This window comes from Dromaius novaehollandiae, chromosome 6 (assembly GCF_036370855.1).
Source record: "Dromaius novaehollandiae isolate bDroNov1 chromosome 6, bDroNov1.hap1, whole genome shotgun sequence".
Classification (NCBI taxonomy): Eukaryota; Metazoa; Chordata; class Aves; order Casuariiformes; family Dromaiidae; genus Dromaius; species Dromaius novaehollandiae.
Window position 1 is genome coordinate 47,527,768 of NC_088103.1, and position 25,186 is coordinate 47,552,953.

General features: G+C 42.5%; 1 long non-coding RNA gene across 1 annotated transcript; it reads right to left on the bottom strand.

Annotated features, from left to right (window-relative positions):
* Positions 1-1,543: 1,543 nt before the first annotated feature.
* LOC112992700 (uncharacterized) lies at positions 1,544-19,870 on the bottom strand. The gene is made up of 6 exons (XR_003261595.2): positions 19,651-19,870; positions 16,231-16,671; positions 13,093-13,213; positions 12,178-12,267; positions 8,276-8,367; positions 1,544-3,207 (listed from the first exon to the last, which is right to left on the bottom strand). It is a non-coding gene; the product is annotated as an uncharacterized LOC112992700 (long non-coding RNA).
* Between the last annotated feature and the right edge of the window lie 5,316 nt (positions 19,871-25,186).

Below are 25,186 nucleotides of genomic sequence, written 5' to 3' on the forward strand. Positions count from 1 at the left end.
CGGACCACCTAGATGCTCACCGGTCTTCGGGACGCCACGGGCCAGCTAGCACCAGACACACGAGCCGAGCTACCATGCCTCATGGTCCTTGGCTAGACCTCAACTTGGAGAAGTAGGGATTGGTCCATCAGGGTCAACACCGATGCCAATAGCTCTTGACAAGACAGAATATCTGACCTCAAACACAGCGACAGAGCTGCCCGTGGCCTCACCGCTTCTGCCCACCGGCTGCAGCAAGCAATGCTGAGAGCCCAGAGACAATATTAATTAAAAAGCCAGCAAAAAATGAGTGTCCTTCACACTTTAGACACCCAGCGGTATTTAACCTTGCAAAGGCCCCGCTGAGATCTGCAGCTGGCAACCAACTGGTCAGCGCCAGCGTGGAAAACGCTCCCTGGAAATTACTGCGGGTCTCAAATCTGTTTGGGCAACCGCCATCTCGGTTCCTCGGTTGGCTTCCTCCTTGCTTCTGGACAAATTACGCTGTAGGCAGAAACACCCCCCCACTCTACTGCTTTTGCTTTTTCAGCCCCCACCCTTGGTATAGTTACAGACCCAAAATGAAACAAAACGGCCAAAGAACCGGATGAAAAAGCCATCTTTGCTCCCCCCTGGCAAGACGCCATGGAGAGTCCACCCATCCAGATCTCAGTGTGCCCAGACGCCGCAGTGGCTGATGTCCCCTCCTTTAGGACTAGGCAGGCCTTGATCAGTGGCTTAGAAAGGATGAAAGCTCACCAAAGCTGGTCCTGGAGGTGGAAAATAAAGTAGCACAGGAACCTCGGAAAGGCTTTGGTTTCAGCGTTTTGAACCCACTCTACTCAAATGAGGGTTTTTTAATATAAAAAAGCAACCAAATATTCTGATGTGATTTCTTCTGTCCCTAATTGAAAGTAATGTAAAATTAAAAAAAAAAAAAGAAAACAAGCTGAGTTTAATTGCCACTTTGTATCTGAGTTCTAATGAAGCATAGAAAAGGGGCATTAGAGCCCCCAGAGCCAAGTCCGAAAGGACGCACGGCCACAGCCGCACCACGGCCCCCTGCATCACCGGGCTCTTTGCTTTTCCCCTCTCTCCTCCCCGCTCCTGCCCTCCCCCGTACCAAGGTGCACGACGCGATCTCAATTTGGTGGTAATGAAAGAGCAACTTTTTTTTTTTTAATAGGTTTGCAGCACTCAGGGACTGCTGATACCAACATCCTACTACAAAGCACCGCCTTGTCCTCCCTTCACGACGGCAACCTCTCATTAATTGAGAGAGTGTGAGCTCATTAAGCAATTCCGCTCCAAAGTTTCTCTCGTGGAAAAGGCAGTGAATTTCCCCCCATTTCTCAGAACCTCTTTCAAAAAAATCCAAGTTACTCTATATTCCTCTTTAAACAAATAAGGTTAGCTACCCTTTTGCCATTCACAATTCAACATTCACACTAAATTAATTTTTCCAAAAGTAATTCAAATAAAAGCTTTGCTGCTGCTACCCTTTTCAGAGCTGCAAGATTGAATAAGGCATCTGAATAAAATTGTGTATTACAGCCTTCTTTAATATTTAAGCATGACATTCATTGATTTGTTTCTTGTTTTCTGCAAACCTTGACAACATGATAAAATAAATCATAAGAAGAAAATATAGTGGTAACATCTTTTATGGACTTCACATAGTCATCAATCTCAAGCTGTGAGTGAATTATCAGTGCAGCAAAAAGATCTATGTTTTAAGAGCTCCAATAGCATACTAGCTAGAGGTTTTTCACAAGCAAACTCAAGGCGAGTGACTGATAAGCATCATTATTGTTTTCTGAGAGTCTAGTTTATAGTGTGTTGTGGAGGTGTTGGCATATATGTTTCAGAAGGAAAGGTTTGATCAATTCTAAGTAGACATCTACTAACATATAAAAAATATAACAAGGGTTCCTGCTGAGCAGTATTAAAGTACCTATTGCACCATGTCAGCATGGCAGGCCCCATGTTGTGTTTTTGATTATATTTAATATAGAATTAACCTTTCTTAATGCAACATATCGTGCATGCAACGCGGGTGAAAAATATGTATTTTGACCACAGCAAATATCATCCTTATTTAGATTTTAAGAAGTATTTGTCTGTTTTCAATTTATAAAACTTCCCATCGTAAAATCTTCAGAGGCCCAAAGTGACAGGAGGGAATGAAGGCTTTTTTTCCGCCGTCGGTAAGCCGTGCAGGACGCGAGCCCGCCGAGGCATCAGGAGCAGCCGGGTAGCAGCAGACGTGGGATAAGATGGGATCTGAGCGATGCTCGTCCTCCGGCGCTTGCGTTCCTGAAAGTCCAGAGCTTAGCGTGGCGATGGAGCGAGATGGCAATTCGGTACCCAGAAAGTGGCATTCCTCGTGGTATGAAATAATAGTACTGAGGGAACGGTCCGGAATAATCAGATGCCGCAAAGACAAATGTGAGAATAGCGAATTAATTCAAGGGGCTAAGCCAGCTCACTCGCAGGCTTTGACATCACTGCATAATAAGGTTATGTAAAGGTATCATCGTTTTGCTGTGAAAAATGCCACTCCTGAAAGTAACTCTTTCAACAGACTTACAAATGTTTTATATCTGGTAAATGGGCTAATGAAAGCTTTAGGTTTAGAAAGCAGTAGCCTAGGGATTGTAAGAGTAAATATTAAGATGTTTTCTGACAAGCTGAATATATGTGGTTTCCCACAAAATCCCACAGTGCTTTGCACTCCATAAATATCACTCCTCTTCCCTCACAACTTTTACTATATGAAATATGATACCGCGGTCCACTAAAACATAGCTGCACTTTCATTGGTCTCGAATCTCAGGCACACATTTATTTACATAGGTTGAACGCTATTCATCACCCTCCTAATTAATGCAGTCATTTGTGAGGTTGTGAAGTATTTCCTTTGCCATCCCCTGTTGCAGCAGGACACTCGACTTCTCACGGAAAGGATCCCCGCAATTTCTTCGCTTGAAAGAAATAGCTTTTGTTGTTCTTATTGCAGCTAGCCAAATTGACTGGGTGAAGTCCTCAAGCAAAATTTTGGGGAAATTGAAGAGATAACTGCAGAGCAGCGGTCAGCCAGATTTGCTCTGGATTATTTATATTCCCGTATGAAATTACTGACACTTTAGGACTCCAGTAGAGACTCTAGCCGGGCAATACTACAGACTTGAGGATTAGACGCATCGACTTCCTCCATGTGATTAAAGACTAGGAAAGGACGGCAAAAAAGGTAGATATCACTTCCATACATTTTCTGGTTTTATTAGAGAAGCGGCCCTAAAAGTTAAGCTTGAAGCAGTGCTTTCACTAAGTCTCCTAGGTTTATCAGGGCAAGGCCCTCTCCGCCACCAAACCCAGGACCCCAAATCATGCCCGAACTCTGCAAAACGCCGCAGTCAGGAGATTTCCTTGTAAATTCAATTTTTCTTGTAACTCAACACTGCATCAGAGGTCTTCTGCGAGGGAAAAGAGGCTCCGCGCGCCTGGAGTGTTTTACAAATATGTAAATATTATACCTCAGCTACCCCAGTTAATTAACTATGGCACTTTACACAAGCACATTGTTTCCAGTCTCAACGTTCTGGCTTAAATCCATCATCAGTAATTACATTCTGTCCTTTTAAATTCTTTGCTGGTTTAATTAGCTAAATTATTCGACTTCACTTCCTGTCCCGCATTTCCGTGCCGTGCCGGGGAGCAGCAGCTGGGGCTCCCGCGCCTTTCCTGGTGTCGGGAATTAGCCATGTCAATCCGGGAAAATACTGACCGCGTCCTCAATGCTCCTTAAACCTACTTGGGATGAAGGAACTAATGACCTTCCAGAAGCAACCAAAAAGCTCATCAAAATCATCAGACTATGCAAAAAAACCCCATATATATATATATATATATGTATTGCACACATGCAAGGAGTTATCTGTTTAACCCAAAAACATTTACCGAGAGAGCGTGCTCGAGGCACTGGACGGTTCAGAAGATCTAGGTCTGCTAAGAGAAAGCTTGTGACCAAAAATGATTAACTTCCAGTTGTTTGGAAATTAAATTAAAATGGGCTGACGGTCTCAGCCCAGCTCTAGGAACGTGCAGCAACCCCACAGACAGGAGAAACTCCTTTCAACTCTAACGGGGGTCCTCCTAATAGCAAAGATACAGTAGCAACCACGCAGGAGGGGAGTGAGCTGCCGTCTAATATACTTATCCTATGAATATTTCTATACAATCCGTTCAAGTTTTTGAGTAAAACATAGTATTGAATAGAAATGGAATATTTATTTTCACTACCAGCTTTTAGCTACCAAGATTCTATTAAAATTATATTGCAGAAAAAAATTAAAGATATGTATCTTGCTAATAAAAATGCATTTTTGTGATAGATGTTGCGGAAGCAGAAGCCCCTGTAAATTAGGTCACTTCTACAGTAAACCAGCTTCTGAACTCCTCTGTGGGAATTATGTAGGAAACAGGTTTTCTTTTCAAATCTTAATATAAAACTTGGGAAAAGAACAAGCACTCTTCCTTATTCACATTCATAAAAGATCATAATGTAGCATCAATATTCACTTAATAAAGAGACCATTTACACTGCTAGTCCACTGCTCTTTTGTTTGCCAGGGTTGTTTTTTTTTAATCATATGGAAGAGTTGGTGCAGCAACATCTGTGACTTGTCAGTCATTTAATTAACCAAAGAAAAGCTAGCTATTCATTTTATTTCTGTATATGTTAATGCTAAAAACTAATAGAAAACAGCTAGTAAATTGTCCTCTGCATATATTGGACACAGCAACAATTACTCTGGCAGAGAAGATATAATAAAAGAGGAAATTTTAATAGTATTCTTATTCTATTTATTCTCAAGGGCTTCTGTTTCAAGGTACTGTAGAAATTAACAATTATTTCTTTTCATTGTTTTTGATGATCTTTTTCAATTATGGCCCTATCCAACTTAAAATAAAATATAATTTGAACTTTCCTTTTTTGCATTAGATTCTACGGCATCTTGAGATTTACTTTCCGGGTGGTTAGAGGGAGGTCCTGAAAAGGTTCAGAAGAATAAGCAGCAGCCTCTTCCTGCACCCGTGCAGGCAGCCGGTTAAGGCATATCAGTTATCAGTGCCATCAGGATAACTTGACTTAAACCCAGAACTTTCACATAATAAACTAATTTGCTTTTCTGGAGTTCATTTTATTGACAAATATGTCTTTCCCACATTTTCTGAATGCCTGTCATATGATATGTCTAAATACTTGCTATTGCTCTGCTATATAAAGCAATTAACTGACTTTATACAGTGAATTGTCAAAGGATTTCCCCAGAAAGCTTGGGGAAATCTAACATACGGAACTGTTCTCCAATTTATTGACATGCTACTATGGTGAAAAAAAGTAGGACATCAATAAACAGCTTTAGCTGGAAAGCTGGAATCTGATTATAAGTATTGGGAGCTGGAGACCAAAGTCTCAGTTAAAATACATGGCATGGCTTTATTTTAAAACAGATAAGCGCTATATTTTAATGGGGAAAATGCAAGGCTTAGTAAAGCATAGGCATGCAGCAACATCGCATCTCGCATTCAGCGTTTCCCACTGAGCCTGACTCAGGTCTGAACGGGATCCAGGTTTGGATCCTCACCTTAGACCGTGCCTCCGGAGCCGGGACGCTGAAACGCCATGCAGGGAAAATGCAGCTTTTTGGCTTTTGTGCGGGTCTGTGGTCTCCAAATTCCCTAAAACACCGACTCTGAAAACCTTGGCCTAAGAAGAGCAACAAAACCTTAACCAACAACTTCAGCCGGACAGGATCTCATTTAGGCTCTACATAGCAAATACTGACTAGGATTGAAATAGCCTGCACGAGGAGAGGAAGTAGATTAAATCATTTAGTGAGTCATAGATCACTCAAAAGAAGTTCCTAAAATAGCCTGATATCCCCCCAAATCTGATTAACGTGTCAGAATCCTAACGAAAACACAGTAACAGACTAAAAATAAAACACATAACAGATGCTACATGCTCAACCCAAAAAGGAACGTTTCCAGAAAAAGTGAAAGACAGTTAATAGTCATAAAAGCGAGCTGAGGTGCTACAAGAAGTTAATTGTTTATAAAGCCAAGAACAGAGCATCCTTCCCGCATGTTAGCTGCTTTATCTTTTCCACAAACACCTTCCACTGACAGCAGTGTGCTTTGCCTACAGAGCTAAGATGACAAGGGAGGACTTCTGTGGTCTTATTTAACTGGGTTTTCTTTGTTTAGTTGGGCCTTTTGTTTTGTTTTACAAATGATCTACTTATATGCACTTCTTATGCCCAGACGAATTTACATTTTCAATATCTTTCTCTTGTCCTTCCTTTCTTGTTACCAGCGATCATTGCACCCACTTGTGCCCGATTTTTGTCCGCAAGTTCTTTTTGCGAGCTTTGCTTTTCCATTGTGTCTGTATGAAATGTCCGTATAATACAAGCAGAGACAAACAGGGAAAAGGAGGAGGAAGAAACCACAGCAGTGATCTGCATATCATCCTCTGCAAGGCTCTCTGCTCAGCGGAATGCATTTGTATGTGTTAGTAGTCTGGTGCCACCTTCCATATATTGTTAATATTCTGGTTATCATGCAAGAAGTCATTGATGAACAAGTTTAAGCAGTGTGCAAACAACGTTACCTGCTGGGAAGTGTTAAGGTACCTATCATACCATGTCAACTTGACAGGCCTCATGTTGTGTTTCTGATTATATTTAGTCATATAAAATTAACTTTTCTTAATGTAACGTGTTGGGTATGCAACATGGACAAAACAATATTTATTTAGGCTAAAACCTATTTGTATTCAGATTTGCTAATGAGAATCGCAATGTGATCGAAATCCCCAACTCATTTAGCGCATTTATGGAGTGACAGGACTCGAGTGCCTCAAGCCTTAATCCATGTAATAGGTGATAACGCAGGAGGGTTTGCGGAGCCTCTCTCTGTCCAGCAGCGCCTTCCCCACGCTCCGCACAGCGCCGGGGCTACTCCGCATTAAAACCCTCTCTCCACCTTGCTCGGTGCTGTGTCTAATTCCACCTTGCTCATCCTTTCATGGGAAATATTGGGGGGAAAATGAGCTTTCTTCAACTCCTGGAGTCATGTGAGCACTCGCTAATCCTTTGTATCTCTTCTTTTTTTTTTTATTAAAGAAGTTATTAGTTTTTATGATCAGCATAAAAGCATGGAAGCAATTCAAAAAAAATAAAATAAAATACAACCAGAGTGAAGGAATCTGAGTGTGGGATTTTGCTTGATTTTGATCTAATAAGCTTCGAGAACCTCATTTGAACTGTGAAGCATTTTGACATTACTGTCAGCCATGTAATTTCCTTACCTTTTACATAACACGGTATATTTTATTTCTTTTTAATTGAGACTATACTATATGCTGATGATGTGCGCAGCATGGAAGAAGGAAACAAAGAGGGGTCCCAGTTATCTAACTTGGTCCACCACCTCCGTGCAGGAATTTTAGCATTTTTTTAGTATGATTTTTTTTTTCAGGTCGCCAGTCAGCAATAACACCGATAGGCTCCTCGGGGTGGGCAATATCCCAGTGACACAGGCCAAAGCGGAAACCACGGCAGTGGAGTTGGTAATAAAGTCCCTTGGCTCCAACTTAGGGGATAAATCAGGAAAATATGCCCTGTCTGATAGCAATTCAAATTCCTTTGATCATCAGTTCCCTCTTTCAGAGTTAGAAAAGGTATATTGTGAAAAATCTAAATAAACCAGCAAAATATATCAGCAGTTGGAGGCAGAAGCCATGTTTCCTTTGGTTCTTCTTCATTCCAAAATTAAGGTTCAGTCCCCCATTCCCACCTCATTTGCTGCCAGGCAAAGCATCAGAATTTATGGATTATTATAAAAGTGAGGGGGAGGAGAGTCATCATAATTAAAATTTCTGTTTTCAAGCTTGTTGCAACTTTCTCCTCTCAGGCTGAAAAGTTCAGCCCTTAGTCGGAAAAGGAGTTTTTGGAACAGCTGGAAGAACAAAAGCAGTTCAGTGGTTGTGAAGAAAATGGGGAGTTAAAAAGGGATGCAATTATCCAATTCAATAAAAGCGGGGCGGGATGCCTTTTTATTAAGTGCTCCTAACAGCAAAAGCATTGATGCTTGAAAGCTGAAATTTGGCATGGAACGACTCCTAAAACTTATAATAGAGGAAACAAAATGACTGATTTATGGACATTTGAAAATCACTTCCTACACGAGCCCATTAATGACGAGATTGCGCTTGGTCTTTATGCACCTTATTCCCCAGTCCGGCTCTTCTTCATCTTCGGAGGTTTCCCACGTGAAACGCTGGCACCAGCTGCACATATTTTGGCGTCTCTCTGCAGCCTGCAAGGAGGGAGAGAGGTGGAAAGTTTAATCCCCGGACGGGGCGGAAGCAGGGAATTCAATATTTCCAGCCTGACGTCAGGAAACAGGCACAACGGTGCGGGTCCCCACGCGTTGGGCTATTCCAGCAGGATTTTACCAGCGCATGGAAAAGAAGTGGCAGGAGCAGGCTTGCAATTATGAAGAAAACCAAAGTACTTAAACATGTTAGGGGAATATTGTTAGTGCCAGATGTAGGCAGGAATAGCGTGCCTAGGTATCTCTGTCTAGCTAAAGATGGACTAAAGGGGATAACGTTTTTATCTATGGCCAAGACCTCCGGTACCATCTTTCTAAGAATAAGCTTTTGTTTCTTCTTTACTTTGGATTGTGACAATAGGAGAACGACAGGTCGTTGACACTGGAAATGATCGTGAAATTAAAACATTTCCCAAATTACAGAAGTTTAACACATTACCGAGAATAAACGGTTCTGCTGTTAATATAAAACAGCATTTCATGAATTGAAGTCAACACTCAAAGCGCTTAGAACTGAGCACAACAGCAACGTACAAGTTTCTGCTTTGTGCTGTGACTACTGTGTATAACTGCTTTCAGCGTGGCTTCTGATACTGCACGGAACGGGATGGAAATTAAATCCATGCCTAATACGCTTAACTTCTGAAGTAAAATGAAAGAGCACAAGCTGCATTCTCCAATTACTGCTATCCTGGATATGCCGTGCGCCGCTTATACACTATGCGCAAATGCACGGCCTCGTTCGGGGCACACGGAATGGCTTATTTTAAGAGAGAATGCTTCTAATTCATCCCGAGTAGAAAGAATTCTGAACAGATCTTCTGTTAATCTATTCAAAAGAAAAAAAGGCAGATCAAACTCTCTGGTAGAAATATCTCAGAATGAGAAGCTGGTCACAATAGTGAAAGCAGCCCGTGTTGGGGAACACTTTGTCCGTAATGCTCAACTAATGCATTTTATCCTTAACCTTCAATAATGCTGGTGCTCCAAGCCCAGGTCTCTGCAGAGCAAAGTACCGATCACGTTGATTTGCAGTTTTGCAATGTTATACACAGCTGTTAAAGACAAAGCATTAAATATTTAAAGCTTTGCAAAGTAGATTTTAAAAGTCCAGAATCGGTGAAGCAGAGACTCTCTCTATATAGTTACTTATTTCTAGACATGAAAATAACTCTGTACAAATCAGAACATTTTGTGTAATATTGGGATAGGTTTGTGATACAAGGTTATTTTGTGATCCTGATTCCAAACATGAGGGAAAAATTGAAGAAAGATGTGATAATTCAGATTCACAGATGAATACAAGATATATGCTCTATGTTACCTTATTTAAGGAAGTGACCCACTAGTGAGAGTTAAGGCAATATAAATGGAAAAGGAAAAGTGATCGAATTCAGAGTTGCAGGATAATAATGAGCAAACGACAGAAAATTATCAGGTTCTGTAGGCACAGGTCAGAGGCAGGATGCTGGGATGCTAGAAAAGCACTGCTTCAAAGGAGACGGCAATTTAGCAAATCAAATTAATAATTTTCGCAAACTTTCACATGGGAAGGTAGTGACTAGAAACCCGTCTGCCTTCGGCTTACTTTCCCTGCCCTTCGATATTCGGTGGAAGTTGGCTCTACCATGCAAATGCACGGTGATACTACCTGTCCTACTGCGAGCAGAGCACTAGTCACAAGAGAATAGGTGCACAAATGTGGGTGCACACAAGTGTAAGCCCCCATTTGAAAATGTGTCCCTGGTTGCCTGCAAGGAAAAAAAAAACTCACGGCAAGTTCAGAATGCATTATCTCAGTAATAACGCTGGCAGATATTATAGGAATTTTCAGGGTAAAATATTTGTGCACTGGTCCAATTTATTAAAAGCAAATATTGACCATTTAGTTCTTAAATATTTTAAATAATTTATTCTAAATATTTTGATACTGAAGTAAATTAATGCTAAAGCATTTCTTTGTTTGTGCCAAATCAGTGCTTCCCAGTAGGAAGTTAGTCCATCTTTGCAAGCAAGCTCTCATTCTCAGTAGGCAGTCCATTTCTGCAGAGTGCCATTAACTTAATTTCAAAAAGAACCAGTAAAGGTATATGGAGCAGGCAGTAATAGCATGGAAAATATCCAAAATTACTAGACCCCAGCAACAGAACTTAGACGCCATTTTCATGCACTAATAATTTGTAGTTTACATATTGAAGGTAACTATAAACCGACTACTTTCTTGGTTAAGTCTTGCAGGTAATTGTAAATATGTCATTAGCGCCTTACCTTTCACCATCCGAGTGAGAATGAGAGCAGAAAGCACAACTCACAATTTCCAGGTCATTATCAAAAAGTAATACGGAGTTTCTGCATCAGCAAGAGTATTAAATTTACTTGCAATCAAACTACAGAAGTATGGCAATTTTCAGGATATGTTTCATAACTAGAAATGGTAACATTCTGCATGTGAGCGTCCTTCATTTAGGTGAATTCTGCTCTTCATAATGCATACTGGACGAATCTGAACACACTTAGATACACACATGGAAAACAATATTTTCCAGAACTATCATTTATTTTGGCTGAGAAATTTAATGCGTGGGAAGAACAGCAAATACCAGACAACACTGTTTACTCTCAGGTGTAAACCAAAGTAACCTGTATTAGAAGGAGGACACAGAATTTCCTGTTGCTTCAGAGATTTTCGTGAGGAATTCTGTATTTTTGCATTATGACAGCCCCGGCAGCTGCTGTTTGGACTGCTCTTTGTGAAAGTCACTTGCAGCAAACATTTAATTTGAACAGGAGGAGATTAAAAAGGGCAGTGTTTCACCATTCGCAGAATGGCCTCATCCTCCCAACAGCGGATACCACCTGATCTAACGACGCAGGTCTTCTCTGGGACCTGCTCTGGGGCCATGCCCAGGTCCAGGGAAGCCTGAGAGGACCTAGACAACCTCGGATGGTGAAGGGAGGGCTGACCCCGTCTCGGTAAAGTCAAAGGAAAGCCTCTTACTGATTCCACTGGTTTTTGGATCAGGCTCTACATCTGGGACACCGCTTTTCATGCGGAAAGCAGTAAGAAGGGTTAATGGCAGAAAATCCCATTTCACAGTTCAACTCATAATTTAAGATTTTGCAAGATGCGAAAGTCATTGATGTTCTTTAAACTTATTCATGTATTTCCTGGTAGATGTTTAGGGGTCTCAGTATCATTCTTGAGAGCTTTATTGAAAACAGAAATTATCATGTCTCCTCCACAGAACCGCAATATTTTGTTCTGATAAATATAATCATGGACTAATATCAACAATGAAATGCACCGATTCTTTCTGCAAGCCGTTGGGATCTGGTAAACCGAAAAATTGTCTCGAAACCACTGAAGTGACGTGGCTTGGATTATTTGGAAAGAAAAATTAGAAAGTGTGTGAGCGACTGAGATCATCGCTTGCAAACTGAGCAGTTTCCACCCATTTAGCTCTGCTCCAGGTTTCACCAGCCTTGCCAAACAGAGATCTTACAGCTGGCATCCTCGGCGAGTGGTGGTAATTGCGAAGCCCGGCCAGGTCCCCTGCCAGCAGCGCTGCGGTTTCCGTCTCGAGCAGAGGAGCAGAAGCCAGCTCGGCAGAAGAGGAAACGCGCCGTGAAACCCCAGGGCTGTATTGCTGCCCCAAAAAAGACATCCAAGGAGAAGACTACGGAGAGAGTACTAATAAATCCATCCACCCCTCCGTTACGATCATTTCAGGGGCGTTCACAAAACAAGGCGCTTTCTCCCAATATTCCTCCAAGCCGGACACGGTGACTCACCGCAGACGACAGGTCTGACACCAAGGCGGCTCCTTCCCTCCGCGTCCTCCCGCGGGCTGAGGAATCGGCAGCGGGGAAGCCGGGCCGACCCTGCCCGGCCGAAAGTGCCCCAAAATGGATTTGGGGGGAAAACATGTAAAGAGTAAGAACAGAAGCACTCCCTCATAACCCTCCCACAGGGACGCCCCGTAGGCAGCGGAGGAAATGTAGTAAGTACCACTAAAATTGGATTTAATAATTGCCACTAATAAAGGGGCAAGCGTATACAGCAAGTTACTATGCTGTCGGCAAAATGGATTGCTCGAGGCACATTAACAGTATATTAGTTAACACATACGCAGTAAGTAAATTGTAATTAAATAACTAACTAAATAGTGAAAGTGCACACTACATCACAATAGCCGCCTTCAAAAATCCTTTAGATACTAGTGATAATGATTATTGACTTGTACAATTTTAAAAAATCAAAACTAATAAACATATTTCTTAGTCTTTAAAATGTTTTTGATTGGCCTTTTTATTTTTTCTATTGGTAAATGAAAGAATGATGTCATACAGCAGCATTAAGTACTATTAAACAGACCATAACTAACATTAGCTGCATAAATTATACATAAGCTGACACTTTTATGCACTTTGTGAGGAATTGCTTCATGGGTTATGCAATCTTTTCCAAAACAAGTTCCAAAGAATAACATCACTAGTTATGTTTCATAGCTACAAATTGGTAACTGAATTAGCATTCATTTATTAAGTTTACACAGAGAACTCCTCTAATTCAAACGCTTGCAGATTATAATTTATTTTTATCTGAGGTATAATTTTTCATATCTTGCGCTTGCCAAAGTCAATATAACCTGGGCCAAACTCTGTTTCCAGTTCTCCATTTGTACCCTCCTATTCTTGGCTACTTACCTAGATGTGTCTTTGCTAGCTGGGAAGGTAAATAAATGAGCTTGTTTCACCAAACGCATCTCTCAGAAAATTCTGATTTTCATACTGTGATTCCCGAGTTAACATTGACAGTTGCAGAATCCTACTCAGATAAGTTAAAGAAAAAAGAAAAAAGAAAAGAAAATCACTTTGCATCACACGTGTGGAAGCTGAGCAGCACGTTTTGTGGCAAAAGCCTTAAGATAGTATTTCTAATTGTTACAACAAAACTAATATGATCACAAAAAAGATAACGAAGTGAGACTGAAACCTTTCCCACTCCCAAAGAATTGGATGCTCTCCACATCGTTCTTATCATAGAGATACATCATTTCTTTTAAGAAATAGAGCGTTGCATATATCTGTCATGAGTGAGAGGTTGGACATAATACTTTTTAACAATGTATTTTATTTCTCCTCTCTCAGTATAATCTGCAATTTAAATACTGGTGCAGGTGTTGAGCAGAGCAGTATGAAAAGATGACTCCTCTCAACGAGCAGACTCCATGAAAGTGCCAAAAAGTGCCCGCCCTTCGGGACAGAGGCCGGCACGCTCCTCAGAGCCTTACTCTCCGATGGAAGAGATTACAAGAGACTCGTAATAATCACATCCAATGTTAATAAACAGGAAAGAGAACGAAGGAATGCAGATAAAGAGATGAAAGACCAGCAGGCAGGGGAAGGTTAAACAGCAAGAAAATCATATTTTTGATGAAACTGCATGAAAGTGAAAGGCAGTGAAAAAATCGTAACTAAGCTAGATAGCCCCTACGCACCCTCCCTTACCATAGTCCCACGAATACGCACAGGCAGATCGCTCCAGCCGGGAGATTATACGAAGCAGATCTATTTTATTGATTCCTGCATGTTGGCAGGCTCCGGAAAAAGCAATGTTTTGACAGAGATGAGTGTTACAGAAATTCCTGCGCTGCTCATTCCCTGAACAAGATTGCATATCCACTGCTACACGGTCCATTTTCTACATGCTCCAAAGTCTTCCAGACGTTTTATCTTGCCAAACTCTGAAAATTAATTACTACTTACAACTGGAAAAAAAATGGGTATTAGAGACTAAATCCACCCTATCTCATTGCAAAAGCGTCTAACCAATTTTTTTTTTTTTTTTTTTTTTGTCCACATATTTTATGTGACTATGTGCTGAATTTCTGAATGCTTTGAACAAGGTTAGGCCAAATAAGACCAAGGTGCAGAAATAACTGGGCGAGATTCTTTGACCTCTGGTATGCAGGAAGTCAGACTATATAACCAGGAATGATTGAACACTTTGGATCTATTAAATCTAAGACTATTAAATATGGCTGAAGTTTGAATTTCACCAATAAAATCATTACAAAGTGTGCCTTGCATGGATTGAAGGGAGAGAGGGAAATGAAATATATAAAAAGCCATCATGACTGAAATTCTTCCTTAACCTCAATAGCCTTTAAAATTTTTCACAAAGCCTAACGACACCTCACCTTTTTTCTGATTTAATCACCTTCCCTCTGACTGGCCTGGCCAGGGGAAGGTCTTGCTTCTTACCACACCGTTTCCAGCAAGGGGGTAAAGATATTTCAATCAATACAAAGCAGCATTCGCCAAAACGATGCAGTTAGCATCAGGGAACAATGAAATGTGTAAGTTTGGGAGACTTCATTTTTAAAAACACCTGGGTAGTCTCCCAGCTTTTTAGCTGGAGTTTTATATGTAAAAAGTTGATTATTTACCTTCTTTCCATCGCAAAATGATAGCTGTCACAGTAAAGATGTGTTGATGCCTTTTAGGCTGTTACTAGAAAAAATAATTATAAATCTGCCAAATATCACAAAAAGTTGAATTTAACTATTCTGCTTCTTTATTTCCTTAGCTCGGGGTTGAACTTCAAAACCTTTGGGGACTATTTATAGAAGGCAGTAGGGTTTTTTTTTTTTCCTTCGAAGGAAAGCTAAGGGCATAAAATACAGCAAAATTATGTTGATAGGACTTCAAGACATGAAATATAAAAACTATATAATATAGCTCCAGAAATGGCTACTTAGAAAAAGAGGTTTTGTCTTTTTATATTGTCCAGTGTAGCTGCTATCAAATGCAATGGATTAGATCATTCCAAGCTCAAAATGAAACACAGAAATTCTACTTTTTGTCAAAGCTGGAGAACACACCAAGCAGGGTCCCAGATAGGTCTGTCCTGGATTCGATACTATTCAATATTTCATTAACAACTCAGATGACAGAATAGAGAGCATACTTTGGATGACACCAAACTGGGAGAGACTGCAAGAATTAAAATTCCAAAGGACTTTGGAGCAAACCTTCTTCTAATGATGACATTTAATAAAGATAAGTTCAAGGCGCTATAGATAGGAAGAAAAATCAAATCTATAAATATAAAGGTAAAAGTACTGCAGAAAGTGATCAGGAGGCTAAAGAAGAGCACAAAGTGTCTATGAGTCAACACTACCATGCTGTTACAAGAAAACAAATATCATTCTGGGATCTCTGCAGAGCATCATTAATGACAATAAAATTCATTCCTTGATGTTAGATTTCAAAGAAAAGATGAATCAAGACTGGACAAAGCAGGGAGAAAAATAATAAGAAATAATAAACATTTTAGAAAAAATTGTGAAGAACTCACTTAGTCTAGGAAGAGGGAATGGGACACTCAGTACCACCCTTATTTTTTCTGCTTTATCCTGCAGAGCCTGAGGTGACCACACTCCTCATTTAGTTGCTCGGGTTAGCTGGAACGAATCTGGATGCAGGTAACTTCCCATGTGGCCTCCACCTTAAGGTCTTTCCATCCCACCAAATTTCCACTGCTTCTGTGTTTGAATCATAAATCCTGAATGGGAATCAAGTCCCAAGACAGCGATTCAGACAGACCCTCAGGATATCGATCTTATTTTCACACGTCCTTTTATCAGAGCGCCCATAGCTCTGCACAGCTCCTAGGCCGGCAGAGTCAGAGAGGCCACAGTTTGAAAATCAAGTCTTTTGGGTTCCATCTCAGCAATATTCAGCTATCAGCCAAACATACATATATAGAAATGAAAGTGGTTATGTAGTCGAAAATAATACGGGTTTTGTCACAACGGAAATTTCAAGGCGTCTACTCACCTACAGCTATTCAGCAAAATCACCGCTAAGCAATCTTCGTAGGATTCCTTGGCAGGATGCCATGAAGAAACAGAAACTTTGAGATCTTTCTTCCTTCTTTTATAATTTTGCCTTTCCTTCATCGGAACCCAAAATAAAGTGTACTGCAGGCATACCCCCTAATAACAGCCGTGGTTTAATATGCCTGTCCAGGAATTCTGCCCTTTACTAAGAGCCTAAATGCTCCTACACGGTCTCCTCTCTGCCCGCACGCGTGCCCATCTGCTCGGATGGCTTTGTGCCTGCCAGCAGGTTCCTTCGCCAGCTTCAGCAGGTCAAGATGCCAAGCAGAGACAGCATTCGACGGACAACCTGCCTTGCGTTGCCATGCTCTGGTTTCCAAAACCAGCCCTCTTCACGCCGATTGTGTGTGTCCAATATTGTGTAGCAAAATGAAAGTACCTGAAGAATGGAGAAAGGAAAACATTAAAGGTTTGGGGATATTTGTTCTTTCCAAAAAAGCAGGCTTCTAGGAAATATATAAAGCCCATTTGGGATATAAGATATTATAAAAATATTGCCCATAGGAACTCTTTGAAAGCAAACCTTTGGCAGTGTTTCAGTACTTACATTAGGCAACCCTTAAGCAAAAGTATTATGCCGAGCTCTTCCGGGCAAGGGCTTTCTCTCTCATTTGCGTTTGAAGTGCCGCTCTTACTTCAGGCTAATTAATAAACAAATAGCATCGACAAACAGACCCTAGCATCCAAGATAATGCCAATGCATGCGAGCCCCCAACATGCGATGTACATGCCAACTGGGGAACGTGCCAAATCAGCCTGGCTTCCCACTCATTTCTTTCCAGTTTTCCTCAAGCTCCTGCAGGTCCCAGCTCCAGTGCGGGGAGATACTTTGCAGACGCAGCCCAACACATATTGCTGGGTGGGTTGGTTTAGCTTTTGCCCAAAACCCGATGTCTCGGTTTGTGTTTGGACACGAATTCAGGGCCAGGCACACAGTGACTGAGGTTGGCCAGGGCGACGGACAAAATGACAGAAAGCGTGTGGGAAAATCTCATCCTCTTCTCTGCGACGGGATCACTGGAGAAGACAAACTCTTCTGTCCGGGTCCCTCGTCCTTTCCTCCCCAGTGAGCTCCTGCTGCCCTTAAAGCCATTCAAAACGTACAGCTTGCGCTCGGAGCAGACTCGGGTTTTGGAGCAGAAACAAAAGCATTTTCTCTTTAACTTTTTTTAATTTTGGAGAAAAGAAAATCGCTTGCAGTGTAAGTGGTACTCACCCGTAGAGAGAGGAGCAGCCGGTATCAGAAGATATATAAATAGCCCTGGCTGAGACCATAACAATAGCTCTGCCTGTGCTCTCAGAAAAGAGAGCCAATAAAGACATTTTGCGATTTCAGAGCATAAATCACTGTCAGCAAGCAAGGCCATGTTTTCTTGGTGTAAATACCAAGAGTAGTTTAGTGGTCTGCTCCTACACCTGAAAATCGGACCGCTTGCCATGCTAACTGCCATCGAAAGCAGAAGGTTTTAGGCTGAAAGAGCCGCTAGACACTGTAGGTAAATGTTCTACCCACAGGACAAAAATGTGAGGTCAGCCCGCAAAAACACCACCTGTAATTTAGTGTATTTAGATCGCGTTAGTGGCCTTAACATAACTCTGCTGCAAATACGACCATGACATAAAACCCACCGCAAGGCTTGGCACTATCAGGCAAATGCAGAAGTCTTGGCAGAGACGCCAGAGGACAAACAGGCTTCTGGAATAGACTCAGCAAAGCAGTTCACCAGTTTTAGGAGGAGATGCATCTGCCGACAACCCCGAGAAAGCAGAGCCTTTTCCCCCTGCCATTTTCTGTGTATAAATGAAAAGTTTCAGTCCTGTCATTCAGACCTTTTCCACAAGTATTAAAACCTGACGCACGTTAAAGGCAACTCAAGATGATGGAAAAAGATGGTGTTTTTCTCATTGATGAGAAATTCACACGCCTAGAAAAGGAGCTGAGGTGGTGATGCTCTGCTGGGTGCCATTTAGGCGGGAGCCTGTGAAAGTCACAAAGTTAGTGCTGACTTAACTGATACGATAAGGAAGCAGCAAACTGAAGAGTGCTTGTTTCTTTTTGTCACAACGCAAATGACTATAAAAGCAGTCTGAGACAGATTCAGTATCAAGCTATGGGAAAAAACTGAAGATTTCCTGGCAAAGAACTGGGCAAAAAAATGCATAAATTTAGAGGAAGAATTGTCATAAACGGCCCCTGAACCTGTGGTCTCCAATGATTAAATAAAGGGCAGGGAGAGGGAGCAGATGTATTTTAAAAGATCTCAGCTCTCCGTATAACGATGCCATCCTCTGTTTCGATGCAGCACCGGGTGTCTAACCTCAGTGCCACTTCCACGGCACGGCACGCCAGTAAAGTTGCTGAAAATCAAATTGAATGCAAGCGACTATTTCCCAGCTGAAAAAGGCTTGCGTGCAAAATGCCAGCTCATGACCAGCACATACTCCATTGGCAAAGCGGAGGTACAGCGCGGTTGATCTCTCTTCCCAGTTGAACCTTTCCAAGCACGGTGAAAGAGGGCAACAACCCTCGTGCTCCCCGTTGGCAGCGGCAGCTCTTCTTGCTGCTGGGGGATGCCGGTCTTCCCCAAGAGCAGCAGGGAATGGTACAGTGAGGCAAGGAGAGTCGTTATCTCCATCCCTGCCAGGAAGGTGCAGTACCTAAAATCTGCACGGGTACCATGCTGAAGCAATGCTTCAGGACTGTCTTCATGAGGAACCACGTCAGAGATGTCCCCGGCTTAGGACTACGCGGTGTGGATGACGCCACAGTCCTAAAGACTGCATATACGTGTTCTCAGCCATGTAGAAAATTATCCCTAGCAAAACCGGTCACGTAAAACAACACGCTGCTCATTGTTTTCCAAACTCTGCTTGCTTTGCACGACAGGAGCGAACGTGGAAGCACCAAACCAGTAGCGATCACTACAGCAACCTCAAAGGGCAAAGGAGTGAGTGATAGCACCGTAATGGAAAGCCAAGAGTGTGACAGCAGGGATACAGGAGATCCACAGCTTTGAAAAATCCTGGGAAACTTATGGAAACAAATTAATGTAATAGTTCATCAAGGATCTCACTTTTGATATGCCTGCTTACCTTTTAGATGCACTGCCAGTGGCAGTCGTTTAAAATTAGGGAGACAAAAGAACGGGTAAAGCAACAAAATCTACATGGGGGTTAAATATACCCGCTTTGTTCCTTTTCTTTCCTGTTTTGTATTCTTATCCATTTTCCCCTACAATCACCCCCTTCTACACAAGTGGCTATTCTCATACTATGGCAGTACGAGAGGCTTAAGCAGAGACCGAAGCTCCACCGTGCCAACCACGACGTGGACAACCTGGCTGCAGCCAACCGCTACCTCGAAGCATCCTGAGATCTGAGCGGGCAAAGCCAGGGCTGGGGGCAGAGCGATGCCGGCGCTGGAGGAGGGAGCTGCCCGGGATGCTGTGTCGTGCCGGTGGCACGTCCTCACCCGGCTGTCGCTTCTCCAGAGTCACAGCTCCACGCCGATCTGGACGGCATCGTGTCTAAGCACGCTGTGACGGCTTCGGTTCTTCTCGGCGATACAAGCAAAGCGAGCCATCCTGTTTTATTTTATTAAAGTCATATGTTATTCTGGAATTTCGTGTTGCTGTTATTCTGCCTGCTTAGTCTGGCAGTCTAAGTATATTTGAAAACCAATAAAATAAAATATTGCCAAAAAACATAATACTCTAGAAATCCACTCCCTTCTGTAATTACAGTTTAACGTCTAACATACTTTGTGCTTCACATTCAGCAAACTTTGATACAGTACTTACACTGAAATTATGGTGCACCAGAGTAACATACGTTTGCTGGCAATGAAAATGGGAAATAATTTCTCTTTTATAATTAGGGGATGTCTGCAGGATGGAGGTGCTATTTGTTTGTCATCACAGAATAGGCCTGCCTTGTGTCAGGCAATCAGTTTGACATGTGGAGTTAACTTTAGGTTATCCAGACCAGGCACATGTATTTGTTCTCCATTTTCTCTACTGTCTCGCAGAAAGTCAAAATGCAAACGGTTCCTAGGCATGTTGTATAGAAAGGGTAGCGTTTTCTCGTTAGGAATGTTTGTTTGCTGTTTTCTAAATCTCCTATTCTCAAAATACTCTCTTAGCAAAACCACAAAGAGACATATCCCTTATCCACATGAATTAAGAGACCGCAAACTTTAAAAATCAAAATAATAAAATATGCTCAAAAGGCTTGTGCTGCTGTATAATGATGGGGAAATACTTGGGTTTTGTTCTGTTGCCAACATTTGTGGCATATTTCTAGATACGATGTTAGTAATACGGACCGTGTGAACAAAGTTTGGAAAGCAACATCATTTAATTGAATGGCTCCAGCAGTAATTATTATTTGCTCTCTTGTAATTAACAATTTACAAATGGCAGCCAGAACAGTATGGTTAAATTACTTCTTCAAGATGACTTAAAGCTGGAGAAGGGTTGCAAATACCCAGTATCACAGTTGTGCCTGGTTTTACTGACAATTTCTGTTTGACCCTCTGAAAGAAGTCAGAGATTAAAAGGGAAAAATAAAGCCCAAACCCGTCCTGTAATCTATGTCCTACCACCAAAGTTTCTTACTCTGTTCACAGGCGATTTCCTATCTAGCTTTGACGCTTTCCCATTCGACAGGATTAGATGCTAATCGCAGCTGAACAGTGTTTTAAAATCCGGTCTCCCTCACTTGTTCAGATCCAGAAAAATAAGTTTAACTCGCACGCAAGGATTTCCCCTATTTACACACCCCAGGTATACAGTGTGCACTTCCCTTCGATACAGCAATTCCCATTGATTTCCATGAAACACCAGTACCCGCACAGCTGGTCAATCCCCGGCTCTTACGCTGCTGAATTCAGTCAACAATTCAATTATGAATTCAGCAGATGTTTCAGCTCTTGGGGCCACTGGGAATTTCTCAGCTCCAGCGCTCCGGTGAGGCCAAATTTTCAAAAGTGGCCTCAAAAGTGGAATAGTCTCTCCGGGGATACGGTGGAAGAACCATTGCTTGGGACATTTAAAACCAGAGACAAAACAGTAGTAATTATACAACAGGGAACACTCTTCACTGGGAAGCTAAGTTGTAGAGAACCTAGTAGGTCTTATTCATCTCCAGTTGCTATGATCATAGGAAAAACCGAACACGAAGAACTGGAGCTCACTGTCTATTTATGTATGCAAATTGTCATCTTTGTGCCTACATTAAACAACAGCCCATGCAGGAGTAAACGGGGTAGGTAATTATCCAGTCTGAATGTGCACATGGCCTTGCACATGGAGATGTGATGAGATGAGATGAGAACATGCACGTATTTAGCATGCACCCTTTTATGGGCTGCTTTTGAAAACTTGATCCTTAGACAGGTATACAAAGAGATTATCGTGGTTATCTGGCATTTCCTCAAGATCAAGAAACGCAGTCACAAGAACCATATATTTTCCACCATAATTTAGGGATGTGATCATAACTCAGATGTCATTTAACAAAGTAATACAAAGAGCAGAACATATTCCTGTCGTTATGCTGCAATTTCACCCAACAGGAGATGATTGTCTGAGCGCTGCTTCTATACTGAGGTCATTTTAACCGATCGAGCTCCACACAAACTTTTATGTAGGGAAATAAAAGCCATTCTATTTTCTGAACACACTCATTAATTCCTATGCAGAATATTTGCTGATTCTCAAAATATAATGAACAGTTTCTTACAGAGGAAAAGAAAGGACCGGCACGGACGGGCTGCATGTGCTTGAGTCGGGGCGCAGAGGCAGTTCACAGCTACTTCTAGCCAGCTCGTCCCACAATTTTACTTGCTTCCTTCCTAAGATTACAGTGAAAAAAATGCAATAAGATCTCACCATTGTCATAAATACAGAAGGAAATAAGACACTTTGTGAGCTGAGAAGGGTTTAATGTATTCTACCCAAAGAAAGAAGTCCAAGAAAGCTTGCCTTAAGGGCCGTATTGCAAAGACTTACCATTGAGAGCTCCAGTCTTCAGCTCCCTTAGGCTTGACCAAACGTTGTTCTGAGGGGGGTTTTGGTTTTGTCTGTTGGTTTTGCACAAGTGCTGGAACTAGCTATGCTCTCTTAGCAAATTAATACACTTAATCCTGGTAGTGGTCTCCACCCCGCTGGTGACAGTGGAAGAGAGAGCAAAGGCACAACTTCTTCAACGTAGAAAAGCAACAAGATTTTGCTAGCCCGTCCTCCCACCGATGCCTACTCGCCCCCCCCGGTGCAAAAGACACCAACGCCACTTGTGCAGACCACCCGACAGCACAAACCGCTCAGGACACAGCAACATGATGTGGTCCTGGAAATGCTAACTTATGAAAGTGCTTTTTCATTCCAAAATAGCGTACTACACTGGTTTTATTTCAACTGGAAAACCGAAAGAGTTGGGAGAGGCGACTTTTTAAATGATGTGGTATTATTATGTATTAATAACAGTAACAGAAGCAACAAAGATTAGGCCAGTAAGGAAAAATCTGGCAAGGAGAGTACATTTATCTCACTGATTTTAGCGTCTTGAAATCAGGTTCTAATTCAGTAAATTCTAGTAAAAACAAACAATCGATTTTACGGAGGTTTTGGACGGCCGTATGCTGGGAGAAGCGGAGCCGGACCCTCTGCCAGGCGCCGTGGCTGCCAATTAAGCCTTCTCCTCGGTTCCAGCTAAGGGACACGGACATGCAGACTTTCTCCCTTCCTACCATCCGCTTTACCACCATGGGAATAAGTCTGGGGAAAACGCGAGACTGACAATACTGAAAGCTGAAGCTGTCACTTTTTCTGCGGCGCAGAAGTGAAAGAAGAAATCAGACCTCCACAAATTGCCCTGCCGGTCTCCCTGATAGGCGACATCGTGTCCACTCCAAGTCAGGCGCTTCTCCGCGCCGCCTGCTAACAAGGGGTGCAAAGACAGGCCAGCTGTCGTCTTCGCTTTTAGGCTATCAATGCAGTTGAACTGGAAGGAGCTCAACAACCTCCCTCACGAGCATCAGCCCGTGACCAGCGAGCAGGAAACTCGGAGTCAGTATTGCCAGAGTTGGACCTGCACCAGCCCACCTGGGCGGGAGACGCCGCGCATCCCCTCGGCAATTCCTGACCTCAGCCAACCCTCCAAGAGCAGCACGGAGAAATGCTGCAGATCAGCTCGTGGGATTTTTTTCTTTTTTTTTTTTTTTGGTAAGCAATCCTTTTTTTTTACTTCACTCTTCTTTTTGCATCACCACCAATATCCTTGTGTTGATAGCACTCAAGCAGCGGCGGGGTGCATTCCTTCAGGTGCGCAGAACATGTCCCATCTTCTCATAAAATCACAACAGAGATAATCCCCCCTGGTTAACAAGTATGAGAGCAAATATGCATGAACTACAGATAATGAAATTCGCAGCCCTGAGCTTTCAGCAGAGAAGCAAGCGAGGTCTCATTCAGTTCAGCATGGGATCATGCAGAACAAATCAAGAGACATCACAGAAGAGAAAGATATGTAAAGCTTGGCTACGTGGCACGGGTTCAGATACCTGCCACGCTCGCCCAGAGCTGCTCCGCGTGCCCGCGTCGTGCTCAGACGAGCCCCGGGCAGGGTCGCAGTCGGGTCCCCCCCCCGCGCGGGGCGAAGGCTCCCCGGGCCCAACACGCGTGCGCGCGCCGGTCCCCGAGTCAGGTCTTCAGCGCATCGGCTATTTAGCTGCAGCGCAGCAACCAAGAAAGAGCCGCGGCGCGTCTCAGAGATCGCTCAGCGCTGCAGAGCCGACGGCGGGGGAGAGCCCTTAGAAATTCACCCTGGGATCCCACGTATTATTCCCGGTGAGACCCGAGGAACGGTCGCAGTTATATATATCTGGTCCCGTTTGAAGGCCAGCCGCAGCGTTTGGTTCAACGGCCCCCCGCGGTCGCGAATCCCACCGATCGCCCGGGCGTCGGATGGGGCAGGATTTCCTTTTGTTTGCCCACAAAGCGTTGCCCTTTTTTTAATCACGTGCCCGTTTGCTCTGGCACCGTCAGCTGAATCCTGCTCGTCCCCCCCCTTTATTATTTTTATATAATCTGGACATCTCCAACCCCTTTCAGCGCTGGCTATAATTATTTCTCTTAATTCAGTTATTAAAAAATGTCTGCTTGTGGCAGCAGCATTGCGGATCTTTAGCAAAATTGATACAAATATTTTATTAGGATGATTAACAACGGTCAGCACAAGCTTGCTTGGGAGGGCATTTGAGAAACTGAATGGGTTTGAAATTTGAAACAGATGCAAGACATATTCATAAATAAAACCAGACCAAGTCAAACTGTGGCCTGCATAATAAGACATCACTCACTCTGTTCGCTATATATTTGCAGACATGTTGTTAGCTGCATTTATTACAAAAGTTAGGTGCTTATTTGGAAGCTTTCGCTCCTGCGAGCTTGTGATACTTTCTGCAGAACAAGCCCCATAAATCATAGCGTGCTGGGCTGAAAACCATGTACCTCCAGATAACTAGCACTTGTCATTAGATTGTCTAAAAGGAAGGATCAGCCAAAACACAGATGGGGCAGAAGCACGGGCTGTTTACGTCGAGTGCTTTGGACTGCAGCCCAAAGACATTACAGTAGATACGGATATAGCATTTCTTGAAAGTTATACAGCAAAAAGTGCAAGAAAATACTTGGACAGAGAAAATAAATGAAGCCGATAGAGATTTAATTCTTTACATTAATGATTACGTACCGTGGATAAAAATTCGAAACATGAAGCCATTAAATCATTTCACCGGTACTTTAAACAATAGAAGTCGACTTGGATCGCATTATACAAGTTTAGAACTATCTTTTTTGTAGACTAGATAAATATTCAGCATTGTACATTGTAAC